This window comes from Vicugna pacos, chromosome 11 (assembly GCF_048564905.1).
Source record: "Vicugna pacos chromosome 11, VicPac4, whole genome shotgun sequence".
In the NCBI taxonomy this organism is placed as follows: domain Eukaryota; kingdom Metazoa; phylum Chordata; class Mammalia; order Artiodactyla; family Camelidae; genus Vicugna; species Vicugna pacos.
Genome location: NC_132997.1, coordinates 6,247,985 through 6,262,566, shown reverse-complemented (window position 1 = coordinate 6,262,566; position 14,582 = coordinate 6,247,985). Strand labels below are relative to the sequence as shown.

Sequence of the window (14,582 nt, the reverse complement as noted above, 5' to 3'; positions counted from 1 at the left end):
GGGGTGGCGGCAGCGGGAGGAAGCTGCCCAGGTAAGCGGGTTGTTTGCTTCTCTTCCCCTCAGCTTGGCCTGGAGGCCGCCTTGGCCGCAGGAGATTCCCCGGAATACGGACTCCAGGTAAGCTTGCTCCTGGGTGGCGGGGCGGTTCGGTCAGGGGTGGCCGCAGCGGCAGAGGCAGAGGCAGCGGCAGAGGAGGGGAGTAGCACTGCACCTGGCGAGCTGGTGGATTATCTCCCGTCTCCGCGGGGGCCGGGCCTGGGAAGGGCCTCTGCTGCCCCATGTCGCCTGACACATCTGTCCCTCTCAGTTAGCTGAGGAGGAGAGCGGGGCTGTGCAATTAGGGTGCGGGGGCAATGTGGGTAGGGGGCCCGCCACCCGGGAGCCGGCAGTTTGCTCCGCTCCACCCCACGGCGTGGCCTGGGAGCGTCCTCTGCTGCCCAAGAAGCCGGACGCCCGTCTTCAGGTGATCTTGCTGCTGGGGGGCGGGCGCCGTTCGGTCAGGGTGAGGGTAAGCTGGCGCAAATAGTTTCTCTCTATGGCTTGTCTTTTCATTTGCTTAACAGTGTTTTGAAGAGCTTTGAAGTGTCTTCATTTTGATAAAGTTCACTATATCAGTTACTTTTTAAAATAAATTATACTTTTGGTGTCATAGCAAAGAAATGTTTGCCAAACCCAAGGTCATATTGCTTAAGCCTATGCTTTTCCTCCTAGCTGTTTTATAGTTTTGGATTTCCTGTTAAGATCTATGATCCATTTTGAATTAATTTTTCTGTATTTTGTGAGGTATGGGTCAAAGTTCATTTTTCTCTTTTTGCATATGGATATCTAATTGTTCCAGCACGACTTGTTGAAAAGATCCTTTCTCCACTGAATCCTTATTGAGATTCAGTTGTCCATCTAAGTGTTGATTTAGTTCAGAACATTATATTCTGTTCCATTATTCTATTTTCCTGTTTTACAACAATACCATACTTTCTGATTACTGTAGCTTTATTTTAAAAAGTCTGAAAATCAGATAGTGTAAGTCTTCAAAATTTTTCTTGTTCAAAATTGTTTTGGATATTTGTGATTTTTTGCATTTTCATATGAATTTTAGAATTAGTTTCTAAATTCCTTACGTCCTGTTCTGCCAAATTTCCACCCATGTCTACGGTCATCTTCAAATCTACATTTTCTGAAGAAGTTTCTCTAGATCCCAGGTGAAAGGAATTTTTCTTCTTCTGTGCTCTATATACACTTCATAATATTTGATTGCATTTATTCATATTTAGCTGTATTTATTTGTCTGATCTTTCCTACCATGTAGTAAACCTCTCAAGATTAGAAATCTTGACTTGGTTCCCTCTGTCTGCTGAGAAAACTAGTTCTGTGCCTTGCAGGAGTGAGCCCTGCAGTAAGAGGTATCTGCAGCACACATCTAGCTCATCGCTTGCATATTATCAAGGAATCCTGCAGATTTAGATTTTATTGTTTGTTATCTCCAAGACAGCTCAGTGTTTATTATTTCTATTGCTAATGCTGCATTTTCAAGGAGCAATGGGCTAATTATTTTCCAAATATCAAAACATGCTACAATTGACTTGTGATGCTAGTTATGTACTGCTGTGTCTTAACAATCTGCTCAGTGTTCACAGGCTCCTTCACTCACGAAACTTTTGGTAGGATGTCTTTGGCTACTTGAGCAGCACTATCTGAACTGACTCCTTCTGTATTTCCAGTGTCCCCTCGATCCCTCCTCCATCCCTCCCTGGGGAACCAGTAGTTCTGCCCACAAAAAGCCTGTTGTTTATCCAGAAGATTTTCCTGTGAAATATAATAATTTCCCTCTTTTGGGGAAATAGATTTGGTGGCAGGGGAAAATGTTTAGTCTGCTTTCGGTAGAGCCTAAACTGTTCCATAATTATTAGAAGCAAATCCAATGAGGAAACTGTGTTGGCACCTAACAAATCAGCATAAATATCTGATGAGGAAGATGAGCTTCCCCATCCCACTCAGACTTCATGTTGATGTGACACTCACCTTGGCTAACATGTTCTCCTGTGTTCAACGTAAGTTTGAAGACATTAGGAATGGCTTTTTGTTTTTTTCCTTAGTCTTTCCACATTCAGTGTGTCTGGTGAAATTATATGAATCCTACTTAATTGCATACCAGCACTAACTTTTTTTTTTTTTAAGAATAATGTGTTTAAAAGGCTAGTGGACAATTTGTTAGAAGATAGAAGTCCTCTTAGATTTTGGTCCTAAATTCAAATCTTGGTTAGTGGTGAATGAAAATTACCCTTAAAATTTAAAATACAGTGATATAAAGTTTTAAAAATAGTTAAATTTTAGTCGATTTCATTAAACACTATAATTGTTATTTACCTTTAACCTGTTTCTGGGGCAATTTTGCAATGATTCCCTCTCTTCATTGATTCTCTCTTTATCAGAGTCCTTGAGTCCCCTGTCATCACTGTCAGTATCATCATCATCATCATCATGATGGAATGGATTCCTCTGGAAGATTCAAGGAATATAAAGAGATGGATGGGGAGACACGTAGGTGAGTGTATGCGAATACACTGAGAACAATTATTAGACGTTAGATGCACAATATCCATTCCATTTAGAGAAGAATGTGGTCATGAAATCCTGATGTGGTGAACGAAGGAAGCGGTGGGAACAGGATGGTCAATGGAAAGGAGGAGGAAGTGAGCAAAGCTGGGAGCATAGATCCTCTGTTAGGAAACCAGCACGTTGGTGTGAATGAAGGGACTGTGGTGGCAGAACAATATGTCCCACACCCCCACAGGGAGGCCACCTGTGACATGTTACTGTAGACATTAAAAGGGATGACATGCATTTTAGGACAAAAATCTTAAAAAATCTTAGAGGATTTTACTTCTAAATTGGCTATTAGCCTTTTAAACCCATAATATGCTGTTAAAGATTAGTGCCAGGTTACAAATAAACAGGATTTGTATAATCTCACCAGACGTACTGAATGTGGAAAGACTAAGGAAGACAAACAAAAAGCCGTTCACAAGTGTCTTGAACATTTAATTGCTCATGAGAGGAAATATTACCCAAGGTGAGTGTCACAGCCACATACATAATGCCTCAGTGGGGTGGGACAAGGGGATCCTGAGATGAGGTGATAGAGAGAGTAACCTGGAATTTCCAGGTGGGCCCAGTGTAATCACAGGGATCTTTACAAGCATAGGACATTTCCCATCTGAGTTTAGTATCAGAGGGAGGTGCAGCCATGGAGTGATGTTCATAAAGGCTGCTAGCCATGAAGATGAAGGAAGTCGTGGGGCACAAGCTAAGGCGGTGGGTGACTGCTGGAAACTGGAAAAAAACAAACAAGGAAACATTTTCTTCTAGACCATCTAGAATGAAGGCACCCTGCTGGTAACTTGAATTTAGCCCAATGAGTATTGTGTTGGATCTCTGACCTCCAAAGCCATAAGGTGATAAATCTGTGCTGGTTTAAGCTATTAAGCTTATGGAAATTTGTTACAGTGGTAATAGAAAAATAACATACTGAGTGGTAATGTAAGGGATTAAAGGTCTAGGATGGGGTTTGGAGAGGATTCTGACATTTACACCTAAAAAACAACCAGGCGAAGTGGGAAGGTGTTTTCAGGAAGACCTACCTGGCAGGGCTGTTAAGCAGACTGTTTGGAGTAAGGAGAGCATTGGAGTAGAGGAATCAATTAAATCTCTACCAGAAAAATAAGGAATAAAATATAACAGGGCTTCAGTGTTAGTGGATGTAGGAATGGAAATGGGCCGAGAGATATAAACATTACTTTGAAATTAGCTACAGGTTTGATGACTGTATGTTGAGGAGAGTTAGCTGATGTGTGGACTGAATGTTTGCATCCCCTCAAAATCCATATGTCGAAACCCCATCTCCCAGGGTGATGGTATTGGGAGGCGGGGCCTTTGGAGGGTGATTAGTAGGATAAAATGAGGTCAAGAGAGTAGAGCCCTCATGAATGGGATTAGGGCACTTATAAGGGGCCCCAGAGTGCTTGCTTCTCTCAGCTCTCCACCCCATGAAGATAGTGGGAAGACAGCCATCTTCAAGCCATGAAGGCAATCCTCTCCCAGATACCTTGATCTTGAATGTCTCAGCCTCCAAAACTTGAGGAATATGCTGGTTGTTTAAGCCACCTGACCCATGGTAATTTTTTACAGCATCCCAGACTGACTAAGACCATGGAGAATGCTTCCAGGTTTGAAACTGATTGCCTGGAGAATGCTGAAACCCAGGGAAGTAGGCAGCACAGACGTTAAATCACTTAATTCTGCCAGCACAGTAGGAGATAGAGTCTACATATTCCTCACCATTAAGAGGAAAAAGAGGCACAAATAATAAAATAATATCAACATCAACAAAAATAATAATAAAAAATTTCCCCAAGATTCACACAGAATCCCCCAGAGGCAGAGTGAGAATTTATACTCAGGCAGGATGGCCCACGAGACACTGCTCATAACAAATAAATCAAATGGCCTGGCTTATGTGGATCTTTTTTCCAACTGTGATATGACGGTACTGTGTCCAGTAACTTATAACTTCAAAATACCTCAGTATAAGGGAATCATTAGTCACAGGCGTTACAAACCACAGAAAGCTAGACATATAAAAATAACCAGTTAGGGCAAGAAAACCACTAGTGTTTCTAAACATCATACATTCTGAGCCTTTGCTGTAAAATGTTTATTTATAATTCTGCCTGGCTACAGAATAACTTCATAATTCTGCATGTGGCTGGTGGCTCACATGTTGGACAGCACAGGCCTAGAGAACTTAAATGACTTGCCGAGCCTCACCCAGGAAGCTCATGGTGAAATCAGATCTACAATCTGGGACTTTTCCTTCTTATCCAGCAAGTCCTTCATGGAGGCTTAGAAGCTTCTCCTTTGGTGCCCAGCTGTCTATCCATGCTTATGACATCTTGTCAAGTGTCCCAGCCTGCTCCTGAACATCAGCCAGTACACACTTCTGGTCTTTTCTGACCATGTAATATCTCTTAGCAATTTTGGGGACATCAGTTCTTATCTGGAAGGGTAGTGGCTAGAGATGTAAATGTGTCCACAAGAGCAGACAGACAGATTATTCATAAACATAGCAGCAGTGGTCAAGAAAAGAAAAAGTCAGGAAGAAAGACCAGCAGAAGCAAGTAATTTAATATACCAAATGAATACTTTCAATATTTGGTTGTGTTACTGAGTCCAAACTCATTCTGCTCACTGCAAAACAGGCCAATAAATTGGAAGACCAGGTTTTGTGGCAAGAAATAGCGTCTTTAATTGGAAAGCCAGCTGACTGAGGAGATGGCAGAGTAATTGTCCTGGAGAACCATCTTCCCCTAGTCACAATTCAGGCTCCTTTTATATTAAAAAGGGGAAGGGGGTGTGCTTGGTTGTTGGGAACATCTTGGTGTAGGAATCCTTTGTTGTTAGAATCCTTTGTTGTTGCAGCTGTACACCTGGGTCAGATCCCTGTAAACCTCCAACAAAAAAAGTGTTATTTTCTGTTCTACAACATGTTATCTTTATAAGAATGGAAAAGTGTTAATATCCTTAAAGGTCAAAGCCTTGAGAAGAGTTTCTCTAATATATTTCAGGCTCTAGGCAACATTGTTTTATAAAAGGTGCAGAACCAACAAGACTAAGCCTTGGAAACAGAGCACAGGGTTAAAGTCAAAGGAACAGATCTAATACGGAATCTGATTTGTTCTTTGCTATTATCGAGGCAGAAGTCACTTGAGGATTTAAATCCTTTTTGGTTAAAAATAAGTAAAACTTTAAAGAAATTTACACACATAGGTTGAAATGTGCATGAAATATTTGGAAAATCTCAGACGGCTTGACCAGGGAAGTGAAATTTGAGCTTCTGGCCTTGAGGGGCTACAGAAAGGCATGGAGGGAGGACTGGCGCCTCCTTCGGGGTGCCCTTGAAGGTAAAGCTTTTTCTCTTCATCTCTGCTACTCCCCTCCCCCTTCTCCCTCTAGATCTCTCGCTTCTCCTTGCTACTCCTCTGTCCATCTCTCTCCCTCCACTTTTCGCTTCCGCTCCTACTCCTCCCATCTTCTCCCCCTCCCATATTCCTCCTCCCTCGATTCCCCAGTGTATCTCGCAGAACCCAGAGCCCAGAGCGGATCGCTGGCCCTCCCGCGCATGCCCACGGTTGGATGCCAACTGGACCGCGGGTCCGAAGCTCCAGCTCCGAGCCAGGGATCAGCCCCAGTGGCTGCTCGGCTCTGTCGCCCGGTAGACCTTTGGCCCCTGCCCCTAATCGGGGCCTCCGGCTGTGTAAGTGGAAGGTTGGGGGCTCTGGGGAAGGGGGTCCGCGTGTCACAGCCTGCGAGGGCCCGAGTCAGGGAGTGTCCAGCTGAGGGGCTCGCGATAGCCCCCTCTGCCTGCGCCACCTGCCCCGGCGCCCAGGCTACACCTGTCCAGGGCCGGGCACACACCTGCCGGGGACATGGCCACCCCCGTCCATACTGCGGCCCGCATCTTCTACCTCTCGCCCAAGCCAGGCTCCCCTCAGTCCGCGGCCGGAGCCACATTCCGCTCTCCCGCCGCGAGTCCCCTCCTCCCGGGTTTCCTCTCCTCGGCCGCAGACCCCACCCCGCCCCTGGGCGGGCTGTGTCCCAGGCTGGCGGGATCTGCGAAGCCGTGCGGGGGCGGGGACAGTGGGTGGGGCTGACCTCCGAGCGGGGCTGCAGCCCGTGGCCCCCGCCGCTTTCCCTGCCCCGTGACCCCTAGACTGCAATCCTCTCCCTCTCCCTGTCCCCCGAAGTTCAGCTCAGCGGCGTGGACGCTGTTCCCTGGGGCTGAGATCCTCTGGCTGTAAAGCCCAGCTTCTCCTGGCAGAGACTTGGGAAAAGAAAGCGCCAACGCTGAGCATGCTTCTTTCTCCTCCCTCAGTGTTTCTGCCCCAGGTAAATACCCTTAATACTTTTTCTGGTGTTAGGTTGGGGGTACTTGTTGATGTCACGTGTTTTATAGTGAGCGTGATCACAGTGTTGAAAGCAGGGCTTGGTTCACTTAAAAATGAGCTGAGGAGTAGGGGCAGGGCTATACTTAATATGTTTGAGTTGTTCTGCAGGAGTTAAGGCCCCCACCCAGGTGGGGGATGGTAAGTTCAGGCTGAGCACGAGATTCCTGGAACTTGGCCCTATTACCTACCACCAACTAGTCAAAAGAAAGTCACACACCTGGAAGCCCTCAAGCCTCATTTTGCCTATTAAAACTTTACCCAAATAAAAATAAAAGAAAAAAATTCACCTCAAAATCCATCAGAGAGTTCAGGGTTTTTGAGCACGAGCCACTGTTCTCCTTGTTTGACCCTGCAGTAAAAACTTTCTCTACTCAAAAAAAAGAGATGAGGGCATGAGGCTGTGACATTCTCCATCCTCCCCTCTTCCAGGGTGAAACATGTGACCGTTGATTTTATAAAGATATAGTCCTTAACTAGTCCAGCCAAACTAGTGTGTGTTAACAGGAGCAGAACATCAGAGGCATTTTGGAGACCCAGGAATATTGAAGTCCTAAAGATCTCCTGGCAAATTTTTGTTTTGTTTTGTTTTTTTGTTTTTCTAAAATTGTGGGGCAGACTAATAATATAGAGGGGAAAATAGTGATCCAGAAATATTTTTTCGTAGAACAGCTTTATTGCGATATTGTTCACACACTGTGCAGTCCACCCATTTAAATGGTACAATTCAGCGGCTTTTAGTATATTCACAGTGGTGCAACCATTAATATTACTGAACGTTTTCATCACTTCAGAAAGAACAGTGGAAATGAATGATCAATCCACCCCTCCCCAGTGGTGGTTCTAAAGAAGTTTCCTGGCTGTTCCTGACCCTAAATTAACTTGTTACATTCCATAAAAAATCTGGTAGGAATTCTAATCAGAATTGTTTTGAATCTATCATGAGCATCCCTACTATGTGCATTGAATTAATGTCTTTATGGCATAAACTTTTTTCTACCCATAAATGTATCTGGGACCCTATCTTTTCATCTGTCCAGAGCCTGGCCTATGGAAAGTCTTCACTAATTTGTTTGGTCTGTGAATAATGAGATTACATATGTCATTGGTTGCAACTGTAGCTTTTCACGAAAGAGAAAAGTAACCTCAGTGAAGCCAATTGACTCCCTGATTGTCAGAAAGAGTGACAGCCATTGCTGGAGTGATCAAGTAGACTTGATGGTTGCAACCATTGTTCACCACCTACAGCTAAGGGGATTACAGTGTTCTTTTATTTATTTATTTATTTTTAAAATTCTTATTTTTTATTTAAGTGTAATCAGTTTACAATATTAGTTTCAGGTGTACAGCAGAGTTTCAGTTATATATATGCATATGTACATGTATATTTTTCAGATTGTTTTCAGTACAACTCATTACAAGAAATTGAATATAGTTCCCTGTGCTATACAGTAGGTCATTTATTTATTTTAAATATAGTAATGTGTTTCTAATCATACTAAACTCCTAAACTGTCCGTCCTCCTTTCCCACTTGCTAACCACAGTTTGCTATGTCCATGAGTATTTCTAGCAACGTCCTTTTTGCTAGTAATATATGCTGGTTTGCTGCCTTCATTTTAGTAATTCCATCTTATCTGTGGGCGTTTTTCTTCTGGTGGGCCTGTATGTGGTTTGCACCCGTGTTCATAGAGATCTTTATTTGGGAGAACTCCAGGCCTCGTGTAGTGCCTGGCACGGAGATCCCGCTGAGCTCATGCTTGAACTGGGAAAAACCATATAAAAGTTGGAATTTCCACTGTGGTTGAGACTTTCAGGTTTCTATAAGCTGTTTAGCCCACCTTAATGTTGGTGGCTCCCATACTGGATAATTTGGTGGAACTGCATGCTACGACGGTGCAGAGAGATATGCTTCTTCTCTTTCCTCTTTCTAACACTCATTCTCCTGTGCCTCCCACATCCTTCCCCAGCAGTGCCCAGGGCTGGCTTCGTGCTGCGCTGAGGCAAGATTTGTAAATAAGACCCTTTCCTCATCTCTTCTGAGCCTCCGTTTCCTTCTCTGCACAATGAGGGCCTAGACTAGATAAGTGCTTTTTGGTTTCTTTTAAACCCTTGTCTTTTAAGAAACAGAGAACTCAAATCTCTGCTCCAACTCTAATTCTTCAGATTTTGATACGTCCTCCAAGGGGTGACACAGCTCTTTGTGGAAAGTTAATGTGACTTTGGTTCTTTCCAGGTAGCACAGAAAAGACTTAAGAGATTTATTGCAGGGAGGGGGCAGTAGGGGGCAGTATGTCACACTTTCTAGTGTGAGAACTGGAGCAGGGGCTTGTATTTAAATACAGCCTCTGACGTGGCCTCTCTCTAATCTTGCACAATGTGATAAACCTCTTTTCCTCCGTTTCTTCATGTGCCAAGTTGGAGTGATATTATTTTAGGTTTTCGTGAAACAATATACACATAAGCCATTTGTGTCTCAGTAGAAACCTGACTTGTTAGAGAATCAGGGGTTTCTTTAAAAGAAAAAAAAATCTTGTCCATAGTACTCTGTCTATGTGTAATTTTAATTTCCTGGAGTGTGTGGGTTGAGACTAAATTTCATCATGGGACAGGTGGCCCCTGGGTCTAGGGGCCTCAGTTTCCTCCTCCTCCCCAGTCCTCTTCCTCTCAGTCCAGGATGAAGTTCCTGCCATTAGAATTACACAGACTTCTTGTGGATATGGCTTTTAATTTTATTGTTTCACTGGGGAGGGCTGCTGTCATGATTTCCGTGGTCAGGATTTGGTGACCTGAAGGCTATGCAATTGGGTATTCCTATTTAAGTATAAGAAAAGAAAGTTACAAATACAAAATTAGACCTAGGGTGGAGGCAGGGGCTCTTGGAAGTGGGGACCATTAGCTTTGTTAGCTTCAGGTTCAGTGGCCTCTGGCCATGAGGACCCATCCTTTTGCTCTGGAGTTGGAGGGGCCAGTGGGCTTGGTGGGAAAGTTTACTGAGTGTATCTCATGGGCTGTGCATTGTCCTATTTGTACTGTGTGTTCCTTATTTAAGACTGTGAGCTCATTTAATCTCAATAGCCTCTTTAATAAAATTGGAATTTTTATTTTGAGATTTAAAGTAGATTCCCATGCAGTTGTAAGAGATAATATGGAGAGAGCCTATGGACTCTTTGCCCAATTTTCTTTCATGATTCCATCTTGCAAAATTGTTGTACAATTTGTTATTGACTCACTAATCCTTTGAGGATTGTGTTATTACTCCCATTTCTTTTCATGAATAAACTGGGCTTTAGAGAAGCACACAGGCCTGCCCAGGTCACCCACATGTTTAGTGTAGAGTCGGGTGGAAAGTGGGTTAAGGATTTCCAGTCAGTACCATTGTGATGGTCTATGGCAGGGGCAGCATTCACTTGTGTGTTTATTCATTCATTCAACAAACATTTATTGAGTAACCTCTGTGGGTTAGATGCTTTCATAGGGTTATCTAATTCTTCAGCATTACTGAGAATCAGGAAATGTTTTCTTTTTTTAATCTGAGAAATTTAGCTCTGAGAGATTATAACCCCCCGCAAAGGAAATATAGCTCATAAAGGAGGGATAGTAAATGTTTACAGTCCCCCACTTTTTATGCAGATTGTACCCTAGGCATTTTACATTTGCAAACTTCCATAATCCAGATATATTCTTGTAAGGCAGGGATTTTTTTTAATTTAAGGATAGACAAGTTTAAAATGTGTCAATTGCAAGGTCTTTTTTTGAATTTTGAATTAAAAAATTAATATTTGACATGGGGCAATTAGGTTTATTTATTTGTTTCATTTTTTTTTAATGGAGGTACTGGAGATTGAACCCAGGACCTCATACATGCTTAGCATGGGCTCTGCAACAGAAATGTACCCTCCTCCCCAAGGAAAGTTTTCTTATCCATTATTCTGCAGGTTAGGAGATCAAGTCAATTGGAGTTGAAACAGATCTTTTGATCCCACTGTGGTTCTTTTCTTTATATTCTGCTGAAGGGGGGTCGGGAAAGCATTTCCTTTGTTCATTCATTTATTCAGAATTTTTGAGCACTGACTTTGCATCAGGGCCTGGCTAGGTGTTGGAAACTGAAAACAAGAAATGACCCTTTTCTGTAGGGGCTGGAAGCCTAGACCAAAAGCTGGGTAATGTGATCCGAGCTACGGTAGCCATGTGCAGACACTGAGGACAAACTGTACCCCTGGCTTTGCTTGGGCTTCCTGGCCTTACGGCTGCTACACACCAGGTCACAGCATCCCAGAAGGGCCTGCAGCCCACAGCAGAGTGTGTACCTCAGTATCCTCTCCCCTCTCAGCAGGGCCTGCAACATGAGCATCCCTAATATGTGCAGTGTGCTGAGGACAACCAGAACCTCCCCGTCGTGGTCCAACTTGTTGCGAATCGTCTCAGAGGAGAATTTCTTTTGCATCTATAAGTGAATCTCCTCGGTGAGCCAGATCAGCCCATGCGACTCCCAGTGGGCACTCTGTATCCACTACAGGCACCACTACGGGCCCAAGAATGGGTGGAGTGACTTCCAGACTCACCGCAAGGTCGTGGGCCTTGTCACCATCACCGACTGCCTCTTGGACAAGACATTCGAGAAGCTTCAAGTGCAGAGGAGCTGTATGGCACCACATTCTACGACAATCAGCTCGTTGCCTTTGGGCTTCATTGGGAAGTGGTCAAGCAGCCGCCCACTGATGTGGCCTTCAACCTATAAGGCCTGCAGAGTGGTGGAGAAGAGGGTCGAGGACATCATTGATTCAGTCTTCATCATGCTCGTGTCCAAGAGCCTGGACGGGGCCCCCAACAATTCTAGGGAGAAGATCCCCCACCCCTGCATCCCGTTTGAGAAGGAGGACTTGGTGGGACTGGACACAGACAGCAGATAAGCCTACCTGGAGGCCGGCTACCCTGGCTGTGTGCCGGGTTGCTTCCCTACATCCAGAAAGGGATTGGCAAGGAGGAGGGCTATCTTGTAGCCAAGGGGGGAGGGAGGAGCAGCCCGCCAGTCTTCAGACATTTAAAAGTGAATCCGCCTTTGTTTCAGAGAGATCCTTTTAGGGTTAGAGTGGACACTTACTCTCCCTTTTCAGCCAGGACCCCTGGTGGAACCCCTGGAGTTGCTGTCCAATAGAGTAGCTACAGCCACTGATGCTAGGAGCACTGTGGGTTTCTAATTTTTGCTTGTTCCTCTTTTTCTCTTTTTTCCGTTTTTCTCGGATCACCCTGTGAGCATGTTGTTGGGTTTGAAAATGTGATCTGTGCACACCGTGCATTGGAAATAGCGAGATTGCTTGATTCATGTATTATCTCAGTCATGAATTTATCTTCTAAATTTTTGGAATTTTTGCTTTGTTAACATATAACCTGCTGGTGTTTGATACCTGGTAGAATCCTTGCTTTGAGAAACATGTTTGGTCCTCCTTACATTTGGTGAAAAATTAGCTCTTATTAATTTTGTTTGTTTTGAAGAGGTGAGATGTGAACTGATTTAAGCGGCTTCTGAGGGATGTTTTTCATGGGCATTTTCACTTGGAAAGTCAAAGTCTGCAGCACCTTGCGTGATTCTGGCTTTTACACAAACGTGCTCGGCATGCGGTTCCTGGCTGTCGCTGTGTGACATGCATGACGGCGCTGCCTGGCCGGCGGTCACTGGTGAGGAAATGGTGGGCTAGGGGGTGAGCAGCTGCAGGGGACGCTGTTGGAGGAAGCAGTCACTGGGTTTTCTTTTTCTTTTGCCTTCCCCATGCCATTTACTTTACTTTGTCCTCGTAAAGGGGCAGAAGCGGGTCTAAAATCCATGTCACTATTTTACTGCCTTTATGAGGCTGGTTTCTCAGAGTATCAGGACAATGTGGCCTTCAGTTAAGTAGCTGGCTCACCTGGATCTGGTGGACACAGGGACCACTAAAGGGGACAGTAGCTTTCTCTCTGCTTCAGCCAGTGGACATTCAGAGCCAGGTCTGTGGTTTGCCTCAGCAGCCGTGCAGGCTTCCCTGCATCGGCCTTTACTTTTAACTCATTTTGGCAGTAAATAGCTGACTCCGTGTCTGTTGCAGCTGACGTCCACCACTGACGGCCGTGTCGTTAGTTTGCGGTAGTGAGACACCAATATCCAAGTCAGCCGTGGAGGTAGATGCTTTGACCCACCTAGGACCTTGCATTTTCACACCCCAAGCTGGTTCATCTCACCTGGGGGAAGGGTTTGACCACCACCTTCATGCTGGTCATGAGACCTTGTTTCTCCTTTCATGCTCTGGTTCAAATGTGGACACTTCATCCTTTACTGACTTGGTCTCGCTTCAGACAGGCCAGACATTCTGAAAGAGTCCATCACAGTCTGGGAGGGAACAGAACAGAAGTTAAGTGTCACAAGTAGAAGGAATCTAGGCTGTCCGAGTTGGAAAAAGCAGGCTGGGATCTGTGATGGCTGGGCTGTGCCCTGGACACAGGCCTTTCCCGTGGCTCCCAAGAGCCCAGGGGTCGGAGTGAGAACAGCCTTGCCTGGGTTCCTCCATCCTCATCTGCTCACTGGCATGTGTGTCTGTTAACCAGAAGCTCCCCAGACCTCAGGCCCTTCAAAGTTCAGACCACGGGAGAACATTGAGTCACTTCTCCTGGGCCTCCTTTATGAGAATCCAGTGCCTTCTGAGGTGACCCATGCCAGGAGATACCTCCCACTTCAGGGAGCACCCTTCGGAGGACTGTGAGTCACTGCACCATGCTGTGAGTTTGTGGGGTTCCGGCCGTGGTCCCTGCAGAACCAGACTTGAGATGGGCTTAGCGATGGAAATGACAAGACAGATTCCAGGGCAGGGCTAGGGGGAGGGAACAGGGGAAATTGAATGTGACCTCAAACACCTAGGTGGGTGCTGGGGCTGTTACTAAAATGGGGAGCCTGGGAGCTACCTGCCAGGAATCGAATTCCAGACTAAATTGTGGACACGAGGCATTTTTAAGATGCCATTTTTCATCCAAGTTAGGACTTCAAAGAGGCACTTTGGTCTATGAACCTGGGGCTCAGGTGAAGGAGCCGGAGTAGAGATACACGTAGGGAGTCGTCAATCTTAGCTGGTGTTCACAGCCCTGTAGGTGAATGAGCTTATCTCAAGAGGTGCAGACTAAGGCTGAGGGGGGACAGGGCTATGCATGTGTTGGAGGAAAGCCCAGACCACGCAGCTTTGGTGTGTCAGACAGCGGCGTTTGCGATTTTCAGAGCAATGCCATTTATCCTTAAGGGGCCGGGGTGTGGGGAGGGTCACCCAGGAAGAAATCTGAAGGGAAGGCTGTGGCCACGTGTGCACATCTTGGGACGATGCAGAGGCTGCAGGTTCCGGGAGTGGAGACTCTTCAGAAGCTAGAGTTGGAGTGGGGTGTGGGGAGAAGTTAGACACACTCACCTGTGAGGGAGGGAGGGAGGCCTAGGGAGTCTCCACCCTATCGGACTCTCCCATGAACAGAAGGCAATCAGAGGATCTGAGGTGAGAAGGGATGGGAGATGGGAGAGGAGCCAACCTGGAGAATGATGCTTGGATAATTCTGGTATAGTCTCCCTGCAAAAC

General features: G+C 45.3%; 1 long non-coding RNA gene across 1 annotated transcript in view; it reads left to right on the top strand.

Moving 5' to 3' along the window:
- The first annotated feature begins 6,773 nt into the window (after positions 1 to 6,773).
- The window catches only part of LOC116279565 (uncharacterized), a 48,604-nt gene continuing 40,795 nt past the window's right edge, over positions 6,774 to 14,582 (top strand). Inside the window, exon 1 of the long non-coding RNA XR_012077794.1 lies at positions 6,774 to 6,942. This is a non-coding gene — a long non-coding RNA (uncharacterized lncRNA). The remainder of the gene's footprint in view (positions 6,943 to 14,582) is intronic.